Source organism: Macaca thibetana, chromosome 8 (assembly GCF_024542745.1).
Source record: "Macaca thibetana thibetana isolate TM-01 chromosome 8, ASM2454274v1, whole genome shotgun sequence".
NCBI lineage: Eukaryota > Metazoa > Chordata > Mammalia > Primates > Cercopithecidae > Macaca > Macaca thibetana.
This window is the reverse complement of record NC_065585.1, coordinates 56942890-56958915: the sequence shown is the minus strand read 5'-3', so window position 1 is coordinate 56958915 and position 16026 is coordinate 56942890. Positions and strand designations below refer to the sequence as shown.

At 35.3% G+C, this 16026-nt stretch overlaps 1 protein-coding gene across 1 annotated transcript in view; it reads right to left on the bottom strand.

Moving 5' to 3' along the window:
* Positions 1–16026, bottom strand: part of MMP16 (matrix metallopeptidase 16) — a 294102-nt gene that overhangs the window by 73476 nt on the left and 204600 nt on the right. The gene's annotated exons all lie outside the window — the stretch shown is intronic.

The window sequence follows — 16026 nt, the reverse complement described above, 5'->3', positions numbered from 1 at the left end:
TTTATTAGTGTTTGTAGAGCTGACAAACTTTGCTATATGACAGTTCTCACATGACATAATTTAACAAAACTCTCTGAATTAATGGCCAAATATCTTGTCACTTTGCATGATTTTAAAGTATTTCTATAATGAAGACTAAATTCTCACAATAGTGCCTAGAAAACAGCAAAACTGTTACACAAACAAAATAAGTGTTTAGCTTGATTTACATAAGATTATTTCCACTTGAGATTAATGCATAGTGGGCACGGATTCTTACCTAACTGGACACCTTTGCTAGACAGGCTAAATTATATTATGGACACTTGTCATAATATTGTCCAAGGCCATTTAGTCAGTCTAAAGAAAAATTCCAATGAATATTTTAAAAGGTTTTGCCTATTTTATTTTTAAAAATTGGTACGACTTCACCATCACTTAATACATTTCAGTCTTCACATTTATAAAGCTTCATTTATATCACTATATTTTGGCCTACTAAACATATATGTAACATTATTACAATAGCACATATTTTTAAAATCTACTCACAATTCCTTCACTCTACAATTTGTCTATCTTTTCCATATCTTGTCAATGTATTTTAATAATAAAATTTTATATTTTAATATTTTATGTGTTAACATAAAATTTTATATTTTAGTATTTTATTTGTTTATATATGATAATCATGTCTCGTTGTTTCATATATTCTTCATAATTAATGTTTCAAGTGATTTTCATTATATTCCACTGGGTTGATGTACAGTCAGTCCATAATAATTCTTCAGTTAATGACGTACTGCCTACAAGACAGGTGGTTATAATGAGGATGAAAAATTCCAATTGCCTAGGGATGTTGTAGTCATTATAACGTCATAGTGCAATGCATTACTCATGTGTTTATGGTGATGCTGGTGTCAACAAACCTACTGCGCTGCCAGTCATGTAAAATTATAGCACATACAATGAACTGTAGTACATAACCTTTGATAATAATAAATGACTATGTTAATTTTTACATACTTACCATATTATACATGTTATCATTATTTCAGCGTGAACTACTTATAAAAGAAAAAGTTAACTATAAAACAGTCTCAGAAAGGTCCTTCAGGAGGTATTCCACAAGAAGGCATTGTTTTCATTATATGCCAGCTCCATGCTTTTTATTGCCCCTGAATGGGACAAGATGTGGAGGTAGAAAACAGTGATATAGATAATCCTGACACTACGTAGGCCTAGGCTAATGTGGGTGTTTGTGTCTTAGTTTTTAACAAAACAGTTTAAAAAGAAAAAGAAAGACAAACAATCAAAAAACATTTCCAATAAAAAAGCTTATAGAAGTAAAAGTTACAGTAAGCTAAGGTTAATTCATTATTTTAAAAATTATAAATTTAGTGTAGTCTAAGTGTGAAATACTTATGAAGTCTACAGTAGTGTACAGGAATATCCTAGACCTTCACATTCAGTCGTCATTCACTCACTGATGCACCCAAAGGAATTTCCAGTTTGCAGCCTCCACTCATGGTAAGTGTACTACACAGGTGTACCATTTTTTATCTTTTATCTCATCTTTTTTTTTTTTTTTTTTTTTTTTTTTTTTTTTTTACCTTAGCTATCATTAGGCAACTCATGACTATTATCATTTGTTATACCACTACCATATTACTGGATAATCTGGGTTTGCTTGCAAAATTTTTTCCTACTGGCCCAAAAGGTACAGTAGATATCTTTGTTCATTTTCATTTTTACTTTATTACTTTGTGGATCAATCACCATACATGGGGTTAGTAATTGGAAAACTATGCACATTCTCCTGTTTGTTGTAACATATAGTATTGCTGTAGTTTAAATTTAAAATCACCTTTAAAATTTGACTCATTTGCTATTCATACTATCTATAGTTTCTTTAATATTAATAGACATGTAAACAAACACAATATATGTTCTGAAACTGCAAAGTAGTGTAAGAAGCATAATGATGGAAACATAAACATTTGGAACCAAATGTCAAGCAAATAAGTTCTATGGAAAATTGGATGTCCCACCATCTCCCTGTCACTTCTCTCATTCATGGTGGAGGGGAAAAGTGAATATTTAAGAAAACACTTTTCAGATTCTCAAAATCATTCTTGTTTTCAAGGTGAAGAGCCTAATTCTAGAATCTGTAAAAATGTTTATGTTAATGCCAACAATAGTATTCTAGAGAAAAGAAAGATTAAAAACACAGATGCATCATTAAAATAAATCTCTGCTATTAAAGACAACATTAAAAACAACACATTTTCCTTTATTAAATGTTCAGTGAAAAATAAAACTCCATGACAAAAAAGAATAAAATGTTAAAAATAATCTTTAATTTTTATCCAGAGATAACTGTACTTAACATTACAGTATTAGTCCTTTGACAATTTTTATAAATATATTTGTATATATGCAAATATATATACACACATGCATAGATATATGTATGTATACATATTTACATGTTATGTATATATATGTATTTATAGTTACAGATTAAAATCACCTAAATTGTAGATTTCACTTTCTTTCTTACCTCTGACTACATATATCATCACCCCAGAGACACTCAGTGCTTTCACTTTCTTGTGTCCCTTTTAGGGATAATTTGTATCTGGGTATGAGTGTGTAACTGGGTATACATAGGAATCTGGGTATAAGTATGTGTTCCCCAACTTCTCCCTCTTAAATAGCATGGTTTAAAAATTGCTCTGTACCTCACTTTAAAAATATATATCTTGGAGATTCAACCTCATTCTTTAAAAGAGCTACACTGTATTACATTGGCTAGGATATGTCTAAGGCTAAGTTCCTCTTGCTGGACATTTACATTGTTTCCAGTTTTCTGTCAAAAATGCTGAAATGACTGTTTATATACACAGCCTTTGAAAGCTTTTGAGCGTAAATCTTCAAAAAACCTTTCCCAGGCAAAGATTCCTGGTGATCAAACATTTTTCTGAAATGTAGGAAGAATGCATACTCACATTAACAGAATCACAGTGCTAGTTCTCCACATTCTCACAAATATAAGATACTATTAACCTTTGACCTTTGTCAGAATGAATTTAAAAAAACTCACTGTATTTTTAATTTGCATATACTTCTATAAGTATGTATGAGTTACTTGTTATTCCTTAAAATGTATATGCATTTCTTTATCTTCATGTAATTTTTCATCTGGGTGCATTTCCTTTTTTTCATTTCTAAGCCTATTATAATTTTTAAAAGTAACACTTCTTATATGTGTATTGCTTTTCAAGTGGATTCATAAATATTTGCAGCCATGTAGAAATGTCTATATTAAACGTTATTAAATCTATCAAGGTATTATGAATAGCTTTTTAATTCTGTAGCTTATTTAGAAACAACTCAATGTCAAGGTATATATACATGTAATCAAAATAGAAAAGATTTTGCAAGTTTTCTTCTAGTACTTTTATGGCTTAATGTTTCCATTTTAAATAGCTGGTCCACCTTGGAATTTATTTAGATTTTTTCCCCTGACTCTATTCTGTTCATTTGTCCTATCTAGTAATCTCTAAATGTCATCCAATTTTAAAAAAATTTGCGTAACAGTAAGTTTTAAAATCCAGTAGTACAGTCTTTTGTATTTTTATACATTTATACTTTCCTATATAATCTTTTATGTTACCTGGTTAAAAACTAAGGTACTATTTTTATTAGCCATTTTAATTTTATCAAGTCTTCTTATAAATGAATATCATAATTTTCATTTACTCAAGTCTGGGGACTTTCAGTGGAATTACTTTTAACTTTTAGAATAATCAGGGAAAGTAATTTTTTTTACAATACTGATTATTTCATTCCAATACATGGAAATTCTTTTCATTGCTTCTCTATTTTTATCTTTAAAATTATATATGTTGTTCCCCCCCCCCCCCCCCCCCCCCCCCCCCCCCCCCCCCCCCCCCCCCCCCCCCCCCCCCCCCCCCCCCCCCCCCCCCCCCCCCCCATTCTTTAAGATTTTGAATATTTCATGTTATATTTTCTCCTGAGTATTGGAATCAGACTGATTTAAAGATGGATACAAAGAATCAAAATTTTTAGTAGAGTGAATCTTTTAATCAAGAATAGGATACATCTTTCTATTTATCAAAATTGTATTTTTGTTCTACAATAAAGTTCTAATTTTTATTCACGGAAGTTCTGCACATTTTTTTATAAGTGTAGCCCTAGATGTTTTATTTTATATTGCTATTGTGTTGAGATTGTTTCTTTTTCCATATTTTGGTGTTAATTAGGAGAAATTCATCTGCATTTAACAAAAAATATAAATACACTTGTTGAGTACAATGAAAAACTATTAGGAATAAAAAAAGAAATTCAGAGGTAAGCTGTCCATAGCTTGATATATGGGAATGAATTAACTTTTATGTCTCTCTTTCTCATATGATGTCAGATATAAATATGATAATCCATCTAAAACATATGAAAAAATCATTGTAGGTGATTAATAGGTGTTATCTATATTATTATTCCAATATATATGGAATATGAAACTTTTATCAATAATAAAAAATAGGATAAAGCTAGGTTAATAACTGGACAAAAATTAAAATCCCTGTTTATACCTTATGCCAAAGTAAATTCTAGATGAAGTATAAAGATTTAAACTGAAAAACATTCCTGAATGCCAGATGAAAAAAATATTAAAAATAATGAAGAATTGTGTAAGTTCACTGGTCACACAATTAACACATAAAAATCAGCAACTCTCTTCATAAAGAAATAAGCTTTAGAAAGTGTTGGAAAAATGGCTAGCTATCTAACCAACATCCACTCCCTCTCTTTCTCCTGTTAATAAATTCTTGATGTTTTCTGAGAGAGTAATTTGCACAATTTAACATTCTTGCTCACCCAGGCATCTTTTTAATCAAGGAGGGCAACAAAGCCCAGCCATAGTAAGGACACTAAGCATTTGTCTATTTTCCCTGACATGGTTACTATATGTTTCAATTTTGCCCCTTTTTCTTCTTTATATAATATGGAATATCTGAAAGGGCAACATCTATCCTGAAAAACTGAGTACTGAAAAATCAGTTGTGGTATGCAGGGAGTGGTGATTGATACAGCTGGGATTACAAGTTTGGCATAAGACTTACAATTACTATCCTGTCCACAACACTGTCCATGAAACTGGCAATTACTGTCCTTCTACATGTAAGTTAGAATCTTAAAGTGTAAGGTCTCCCATCCCTAATTCCACTGAAGTTATGACTGGAATAATTTTTACTTTGTAGAATAATGTGGGAGAGTAATGCTTTTCCGATATTAAGTTTTTCCCATCCAAGCACTTGGTAAATCTCTCCATTTATTCAATTCTTTTAGATTTCCATCATTACAGTTGTGTATTGTAAAGTAAAGTTGTGTGTTGTAAAGTCTGTTGTTGCTTTTGTTTATACATACTGTATATCAGATCCATTTAATTGAGAAATAATTATGAAGTGATAATTGTACATAGTCTTCTAAGCACTGGGAACAGACAAACAAGACAATCATGAACTTCTCTCATGAAGGTTAAATGCAGAGAAGACAGAGTTAGAAGTAAAAAGACTGTTTATTAAATACATATTTATTGAATGTTATGAATGTGCCAGGCTCTTCTAGTTCAATGTAATCCAATGAGTTATTCATTTGTGTCAAAAAATATTTTCCATTTATATAGTCTATATAGTTATCAGATAAGTTATATTTTATTTTTTTCTATGGCTTAGGGAGTCTTTCTTAACAGTGTTAATAGTTTTAATTTTTTTTCTGTTGATTTTCATGGACTTTTTCAGGTAGACTATCACCTAATTTGCAAATAATTACAGCTTTCACACCTATTTTATTTTAAAGATTTATACATGTAAGACCGTCTTTTGAAAGATAAAATAAATAAATGCTTTTAAGAGATTGTGAAGACCTGGGTGAATGTTTAAATAACTTCACATAATCCACAAAGCACAATGATAATTACAACATAGTTAACTAAAATTTTAAAAAGGGAATACAAAGAATAAAGTCTAATTTTTGCTTTAAAGAAATATAAGACGACAACAGTGGCACATTCACAAATGCCAAATTTGAAAGAAAAAATCAGAAAAGTGTTATTTTTTCAAAGTTCCTAAAATAAAATGCTTTTCATGTGCACTATAAATCTTGAAACAAAACTTTGCTTATTTATCTTGAATTAATGTAAAAGCATTTTGAAACATGAATTGTGAATATAAGTACTTTCTATGCAAAAATGTCAATATAGAGGGCGGAGCAAGATGGCCGAATAGGAACAGCTCCAGTCTCCAACTCCCAGCGTGAGCGACACAGAAGACCGGTGATTTCTGCATTTTCAACTGAGGTACTGGGTTCATCTCACTAGGGAGTGCCGGACAATCGGTGCTGGTCAGCTGCTGCAGCCCGACCAGCGAGAGCTGAAGCAGGGCAAGGCATCACCTCACCTGGGAAGTGCAAGGTGGAAGGGAATCCCTTTTCCTAGCCAGGGGAACTAAGACACACAACACCTGGAAAATCGGGTAACTCTCACCCCGATACTGCGCTTTAAGCAAAGGGGCACACCAGGAGATTGTATCCCATAACTGGCAGGGAGGGTCCCACGCCCATGGAGCCTCCCTCATTGCTAGCACAGCAGTCTGCGATCTAACCGCAAGGCAGCAGCGAGGCTGGCGGAGGGGCTCCCGCCATTGCTGAGGCTTAAGAGGGTAAACAAAGCCGCTGGGAAGCTCGAACTGGGTGGAGCTCACAGCAGCTCAAGGAAACCTGCTTGTCTCTGTAGACTCCACCTCTGGGGACAGGGCACAGCTAAACAACAACAAAAGCAGCAGAAACCTCTGCAGACGCAAACGACTCTGTCTGACAGCTTTGAAGAGAGCAGTGGATCTCCCAACACAGAGGTTGAGATCTGAGAAGGGACAGATTCCCTGCTCAAGTGGGTCCGTGAACCCTGAGTAGCCTAACTGGGAGACATCCCCCACTAGGGGCAGTCTGACACCCCACACCTCACAGGGTGGAGTACACCCCTGAGAGGAAGCTTCCAAAGCAAGAATCAGACAGGTACACTAGCTGTTCAGAAATATTCTATCTTCTGCAGCCTCTGCTGCTGATACCCAGGCAAACAGGGTCTGGAGTGGATCTCAAGCAATCTCCAACAGACCTACAGCTGAGGGTCCTGACTGTTAGAAGGAAAACTATCAAACAGGAAGGACACCTACACCAAAACCCCATCAGTACATCACCATCATCAAAGACCAGAGGCAGATAAAACCAAAAAGATGGGGAAAAAGCAGGGCAGAAAAGCTGGAAATTCAAAACATAAGAGCGCGTCTCCCCTGGCAAAGGAGTGCAGCTCATCGCCAGCAACGGATCAAACCTGGACGGAGAATGACTTTGACGAGATGAGAGAAGAAGGCTTCAGTCCATCGAACTTCTCAGAGCTACAGGAGGAATTACGTACCCAGTGCAAAGAAACTAAAAATCTTGAAAAAAAAGTGGAAGAATTGATAGCTAGAGGAATTAATGCAGAGAAGGTCATAAACGAAATGAAAGAGATGAAAACCATGACACGAGAAATACGTGACAAATGCACAAGCTTCAGTAACCGACTCGATCAACTGGAAGAAAGAGTATCAGTGACTGAGGATCAAATGAATGAAACGAAGCGAGAAGAGAAACCAAAAGAAAAAAGAAGAAAAAGAAATGAACAAAGCCTGCAAGAAGTATGGGATTATGTAAAAAGACCAAATCTACGTCTGATTGGGATGCCTGAAAGTGAGGGGGAAAATGGACCAAGTTGGAAAACACTCTTCAGGATATCATCCAGGAGAACTTCCCCAACCTAGTAGGGCAGGCCAACATTCAAATCCAGGAAATACAGAGAACGCCACAAAAATACTCCTCGAGAAGAGCAACTCCAAGACACATAATTGCCAGATTCACCAAAGTTGAAATGAAGGAAAAAATCTTAAGGGCAGCCAGAGAGAAAGGTCGGGTTACCCACAAAGGGAAGCCCATCAGACTAACAGCAGATCTCTCGGCAGAAACTCTCCAAGCCAGAAGAGAGTGGGGGCCAAAATTCAACATTCTTAAAGAAAAGAATTTTAAACCCAGAATTTCATATCCAGCCAAACTAAGTTTCATAAGTGAAGGAGAAATAAAATCCTTTACAAATAAGCAAATGCTTAGAGATTTTGTCACCACTAGGCCTGCCTTACAAGAGACCCTGAAGGAAGCACTCAACATGGAAAGGAACAACCGGTACCAGCCATTGCAAAAACATGCCAAAATATAAAGACCATTGAGGCTAGGAAGAAACTGCATCAACTAACGAGCAAAATAACCAGTTAATATCATAATGGCAGGATCAAGTTCACACATAACAATCTTAACCTTAAATGTAAATGGACTAAATGCTCCAATTAAAAGACACAGACTGGCAAACTGGATAAAGAGTCAAGACCCATCAGTCTGCTGTATTCAGGAGACCCATCTCACACGCAGAGACATACATAGGCTCAAAATAAAGGGATGGAGGAAGATTTACCAAGCAAATGGGGAACAAAAAAAAGCAGGGGTTGCAATTGTAGTCTCTGATAAAACAGGCTTTAAACCATCAAAGATCAAAAGAGATAAAGAAGGCCATTACATAATGGTAAAGGGATCAATTCAACAGGAAGAGCTAACTATCCTAAATATATATGCACCCAATACAGGAGCACCCAGATTCATCAAGCAAGTCCTTAGAGACTTACAAAGAGACTTAGACTCACATACAATAATAATGGGAGACTTCAACACTCCACTGTCAACATTAGACAGATCAACGAGACAGAAAGTTAACAAGGATATCCAGGAATTGAACTCATCTCTGCAGCAAGCAGACCTAACAGACATCTATAGAACTCTCCACCCCAAATCAACAGAATATACATTCTTCTGAGCACCACATCGCACTTATTCCAAAATTGACCACCTAATCTGAAGTAAAGCACTCCTCAGCAAATGTACAAGAACAGAAATTATAACAAAGGTCTCTCAGACAACAGTGCAATCAAACTAGAACTCAGGACGAAGAAACTCAATCAAAACCGCTCAACTACATGGAAACTGAACAACCTGCTCCTGAATGACTACTGGGTACATAACGAAATGAAGGCAGAAATAAAGATGTTCTTTGAAACCAATGAGAACAAAGATACAACATACCAGAATCTCTGGGACACATTTAAAGCAGTGTGTAGAGGGAAATTTATAACACTATATGCCCAGAAGAGAAAGCAGGAAAGATCTAAAATCGACACTCTAACATCACAATTAAAAGAACTAGAGAAGAAAGAGCAAACACATTCGAAAGCTAGCAGAAGGCAAGAAATAACTAAGATCAGAGCAGAACTGAAGGAGATAGAGACACAAAAAACCCTCCAAAAAATCAATGAATCCAGGAGTTGGTTTTTTGAAAAGATCAACAAAATTGACAGACCGCTAGCAAGACTACTAAAGAAGAAAAGAGAGAAGAATCAAATAGACGCAATAAAAAATGATAAAGGGGATATCACCACCGACCCCACAGAAATACAAATTACCATCAGAGAATACTATAAACACCTCTATGCAAATAAACGAGAAAATCTAGAAGAAATTGATAATTTCCTGGACACTTACACTCTTCCAAGACTAAACCAGGAAGAAGTTCAATCCCTGAATAGACCAATAGCAGGCTCTGAAATTGAGGCAATAATTAATAGCCTACCAACGAAAAAAAGTCCAGGACCAGATGGATTCACAGCTGAATTCTACCAGAGGTGCAAGGAGGAGCTGGTACCATTCCTTCTGAAACTATTCCAATCAATAGAAAAAGAGGGAATCCTCCCTAACGCATTTTAAGAGGCCAACATCATCCTGATACCAAAGCCTGGCACAGACACAACAAAAAAAGAGAATTTTAGACCAATATCGCTGATGAACATCGATGCAAAAATCCTCAATAAAATACGGCAAACCGGATTCAGCAGCACATCAAAAAGCTTATCCACCATGATCAAGTGGGCTTCATCCCTGGGATACAAGGCTGGTTCAACATTCGCAAATCAATAAACATAATCCAGCATATAAACAGAACCAAAGACAAGAACCACATGATTATCTCAATTGATGCAGAAAAGGCTTTTGACAAAATTCAACAGCCCTTCATGCTAAAAACGCTCAATAAATTCGGTATTGATGGAACGTACCTCAAAATCATAAGAGCTATTTATGACAAACCCACAGCCAATATCATACTGAATGGGCAAAAACTGGAAAAATTCCCTTTGAAAACTGGCACAAGACAGGGATGCCCTCTCTCACTACTCCTATTCAACATAGTGTTGGAAGTTCTGGTTAGGGCAATTAGGCAAGAGAAAGAAATCAAGGGTATTCAGTTAGGAAAAGAAGAAGTCAAATTGTCCCTGTTTGCAGATGACATGATTGTATATTTAGAAAACTCCATCGTCTCAGCCCAAAATCTCCTTAAGCTGATAAGCAACTTCAGCAAAGTCTCAGGATACAAAATTAATGTGCAAAAATCACAAGCATTCTTATACACCAGTAACAGACAAACACAGAGCCAAATCAGGAATGAACTTCCATTCACAATTGCTTCAAAGAGAATAAAATACCTAGGAATCCAACTGACAAGGGATGTAAAGGACGTCTTCAAGGAGAACTACAAACCACTGCTCAGTGAAATAAAAGAGGACACAAACAAATGGAAGAACATACCATGCTCATGGATAGGAAGAATCAATATCGTGAAAATGGCCATACTGCCCAAGGTTATTTATAGATTCAATGCCATCCCCATCAAGCTACCAATGACTTTCTTCACAGAATTGGAAAAAACTGCTATAAAGTTCATATGGAACCAAAAAGAGCCCGCATCTGCAAGACAATCCTAAGTCAAAAGAACAAAGCTGGAGGCATCACGCTACCTGCCTTCAAACTATACTACAAGGCTACAGTAACCAAAACAGCATGGTACTGGTACCAAAACAGAGATATAGACCAATGGAACAGAACAGAGTCCTCAGAAATAATACCACACATCTACAGCCATCTGATCTTTGACAAACCTGAGAGAAACAAGAAATGGGGAAAGGATTCCCTATTTAATAAATGGTGCTGGGAAAATTGGCTAGCCATAAGTAGAAAGCTGAACCTGGATCCTTTCCTTACTCCTTATACGAAAATTAATTCAAGATGGATTAGAGACTTAAATGTTAGACCTAATACCATAAAAATCCTAGAAGAAAACCTAGATAGTACCATTCAGGACATAGGCATGGGCAAAGACTTCATGTCTAAAACACCAAAAGCAACGGCAGCAAAAGCCAAAATTGACAAACGGGACCTCATTAAACTAAAGAGCTTCTGCACAGCAAAAGAAACTACCATCAGAGTGAACAGGCAACCTACAGAATGGGAGAAAATTTTTGCAATCTACTCATCTGACAAAGGGCTAATATCCAGAACCTACAAAGAACTCAAATTTACAAGAAAAAAACAAACAACCCCATCAAAAAGTGGGCAAAGGATATGAACAGACATTTCTCAAAAGAAGACATTCATACAGCCAACAGACACATGAAAAAATGCTCATCAACACTGGCCATCAGAGAAATGCAAATCAAAACCACAATGAGATACCATCTCACACCAGTTAGAATGGCGATCATTAAAAAGTCAGGAAACAACAGGTGCTGGAGAGGATGTGGAGAAATAGGAACACTTTTACACTGTTGGTGGGATTGTAAACTAGTTCAACCATTATGGAAAACAGTATGGCGATTCCTCAAAGATCTAGAACTAGACATACCATAAGACCCAGCCATCCCATTACTGGGTATATACCCAAAGGATTATAAATTATGCTGCTATAAAGACACATGCACATGTATGTTTATTGTGGCACTATTCACAATAGCAAAGACTTGGAATCAACCCAAATGTCCATCAGTGACAGACTGGATTAAGAAAATGTGGCACATATACACCATGGAATACTATGCAGCCATAAAAACGGATGAGTTTGTGTCCTTTGTAGGGACATGGATGCAGCTGGAAACCATCATTCTTAGCAAACTATCACAAGAACAGAAAACCAAACACCGCATGTTCTCACTCATAGGTGGGAACTGAACAATGAGATCACTTGGACTCGGGAAGGGGAACATCACACACCGGGGCCTATCATGGGGAGGGGGGAGGGGAGAGGGATTGCATTGGGAGTTATACCTGATGTAAAAGACGAATTGATGGGTGCTGACGAGTTGATGGGTGCAGCACACCAACATGGCACAAGTATACATATGTAACAAACCTGCACGTTATGCACATGTACCCTAGAACTTAAAGTATAATAATAATAATAAATTAAAAAAAAAAAAGGACTGGTCAGTAATCAAAGGCAACTATCCTTTCTTTTTGGACACTAAAGGAGTTCCTAGTGCTGTATACAATTCTTTCTATTTCCAGCTTCAAAAGAATATAGTTACCACTATATGCATTCATGCATACATAGTGAAATATTGTGTACTGAAATATGTTCTGTACAACTTTGGCTAATTCTTGCCTTCTGCTTTTTTTACACAACTAAAAACTAAAATATTCAGTGTTCTTATCTTGTAGTCCAAAGGTGCTTTGAGAGTATTCATTTGAACAATCAGATCTTGCTGTTGTCAGTTTACTGATAACAGCTTACACTCTTCAAGGAGTTGTATTAAAATCACCTTTTCTAGGGTAAGGACAAAGCTTCTTTGTTATTGTTATTTTGTTTCTCTCTCCTTTGGCATTTTGTTTTGATTCTCATTTTCTTAGAGTAGGTGGTTTACATTCTCTAAAGATTATAAAGCTGCATGGCTTAATTTTTTCATGCATAAGGACAGAAGGGTATGTGTGTGTGCGTGTGTGTGTGTGTTTCTGTGTGTCTGTGTGTATGTATGTATATACATATCCCACCTCCTACAGAAACACATGTCTAGGTGAACTCACTTTAAATAAATGGATGCCTGGAAAGTGCAATGTCAATCAGATTCTCTGAGAAGAAGCTCACAACCAAAAACCATTATGCTGAAAGTTCTACTATAAAGAAAGGCTTCTTTCTTACAAGAAAACAAAATTATCTGATGATATTACCTTTTGCTTATATCTAGATTTTCTTATTTTTGGCTGAAAAATCACACATATAGAATTTATATAAATAATACTCATTGAAATCTTTGGGCAAGGAATAACAACTTACCAAAATAAAATGCTTCAAGGATTTCATTTAGCCTGACTATCGTAGTATAAAAATAATATTTGCCACCGTTTGATTATGCAATTCTTACAATGACATCCCTATTCATTAGCACTGAGCACTATGAAGGTCACGTGAACCGATCTCCGCTCTGGAGAAGTAAAAATCTTGTTGAGGAACACATTTCAGTAAGAAATAATTAGAGAAGACAGAAATAAATAACATGCTAATTGAATGAATATAGAGAATATAAAAATCACTAGAGAGAATCAATCAGAGAAGATGGGACATCAGAAGATGCTGAGGATGGAACATTTGGATAGGCAGAGACTCAAGAAGCTATCCCCAGACATTAAAATTTAGGAGAAAATAAGTGTTGATGGGTAAGGGTTGAGGAGATGAAGACACTTCTAAATTGTGTAGAGTCTGTAATAAACAAAAGTAGAAAATCAACATATTAATAAGAGTGAGATCAAACAATGAGCAATACTCAAAATACTTGAAGAGACAGTCAATAAGAAGCAAAATATGAAAAATAATGATGTATACATTGAAGAAATGTTGAAATGGGAGAAAGATCAGATATGGGGTAATGACATTAATTTAGAAGTAAAGGCAGTCTAGACTAAGTAAGTATAGAGGAGAAATTAGGAGACCAATCAGCTGTCATTGGCATTGAAAAACAGAATTCCAGGCTCTGTCATATGTAAGCATTCTCACATCCTTCTGTGACATTCACAAGTGGAACATCTGTGTGAAGCCTCTCACCCACGTGTCCACCTTGAAGACTAGAATGCAATTTGCAAGAAACCCAAGTGTAGCCTATTTTGTTCACTGCTACATAGCCAGTGCCTAAAATAACATCTACCGTACAGTATGAAGGCAATAAATATTTCTTGAATACTTACGATTTCAAAATATAGTTGAAAGTCTACTTTTCTTTTGAAACTTTTCTCAATTATTTCAGGTAACAAAGCAAAAAGTTTAGTGGGGTAAACATAGATTTTAGAATCACGTAGACCTGTGTTCAGCTATTGACTACCTCTTAGAAGTGTTTGAACAACACTTTTCTGATTTTCAGTTTTTTAAATTTGTAAAACAGAATGTTATCTATCTTGCAGTGTTTTTATGAGGTCAGAGACACATAATGGTTACCGAATCTATGACAACTATTAACTAAGAGTCAGATATCATGCAATCATGCTTTCTTTACATCTATCCAGTGTTGCATATGTCTGAATTAAAAGATTATCACTTTATACTAGATAGTAACATGTCTGTTTTTTTCTCCCTCCATACACAAACCTATTGCTGCACCACCCACTTCTTTAAGGTGCCTAGAAAATTTGTCTCAAAATTCATTAAAACTCCAATCTCAGTAAAATTTCTTGTTTGATTAGACTTCAGTACTTTCTCTTTGTTTCAGTGTCATTACTTTTACTCTTATGTATTAAAAGTATTAATGTTCAAGTTTGTCTTCATTCCTGAAAAATGAGCTCTGCAAAGACAGGGATGCTAGTTTCTATTCACACATTCTTGATGCCTAGGAAAGTATACTGGGCACACAGACACATTCTATCAAAGATGAGATAAAAACAAAAAGTATGAAATTATGTGACAAAACATTCACTAAGCAAATGGATATTACAAAGAAAAAAATGCCTATTAGAAGATGTTATCTTCCAGAGAAATTATTCTTAGAAAGAAAGCAATAATTCTTGGAATTAGTGAGAAAATGAAAATAGGGAAGATTTTAGAAACTCTGTCCTGTCAGGGATTTTGATAAAGGAATCCAATATAACCTCAGAGTTTAGGGAAGCATGCCTTACTTACATTTTTTATATACCTGTTTTGATATTGAAAGTAGCAGTTATTGCATTTCTACTTGAGAGTCTGATCCATGCATTTTTTATCAGTTCCTGATTTCAGGAACCAGTGATCACAGGACTTTATTTTGTTAGTCAACCGCACTTACTAAACTTTTACAATGTGCAGAGCAAAGAGGCTGTTGAAAGCGATCACTAGATATGAAGACACCAGTCTCCTCTGACATCAGCAACCTACTTAAGATAGACAGGAATAATGAAAAAATAATGTACCCAGAGTCAATTTCACATCATATTCTCAGATAAGGTTGATGCATTAGTGTTATTATTATGATATCAAGGTATAAAGCCTGCAATGTTGAAATTCTGCCAATCCTTCAGTTTTCATCAGGTGTCTTGTGGAATAAACAAGATTGCACTTTGTGTTCATTTCAACTAGTTGCTGTGGGCTTAGCCACAATGACTAACAATATGAGTAACGCAGAGTAACACAATGAGCAACAAAAGTAAGATTTTCTTTACTCTTTGAATCTAAATTTATTAAACTACTTGAAATAGAATGGCGATATCAAATAAAGTATTACAGGGCATTTATAGAGTTCAAAAATCTATTCATGTGCTTGAAGAAACACATTGATTTTTTCCTGGAAAGCATGATGCTTTTATGCATATTATATCAAATCCAGATATTATTTTTCAACAAAGAAAATAGAGCATTTTATCAAGTTAAAATTATATGAAATCTGTATTTTTAAATGATAGCTTCTGGTAGACAGAAAATTACATAGGCAGCATATAAGTAGAAGAGCATATGATTATTTATTGATTTATGTCCACCAAAACTGAGAGCACATTGTTTTATTTTAAAATAAATAATATTGGCAAAACGTGATTCTTTTAATACTC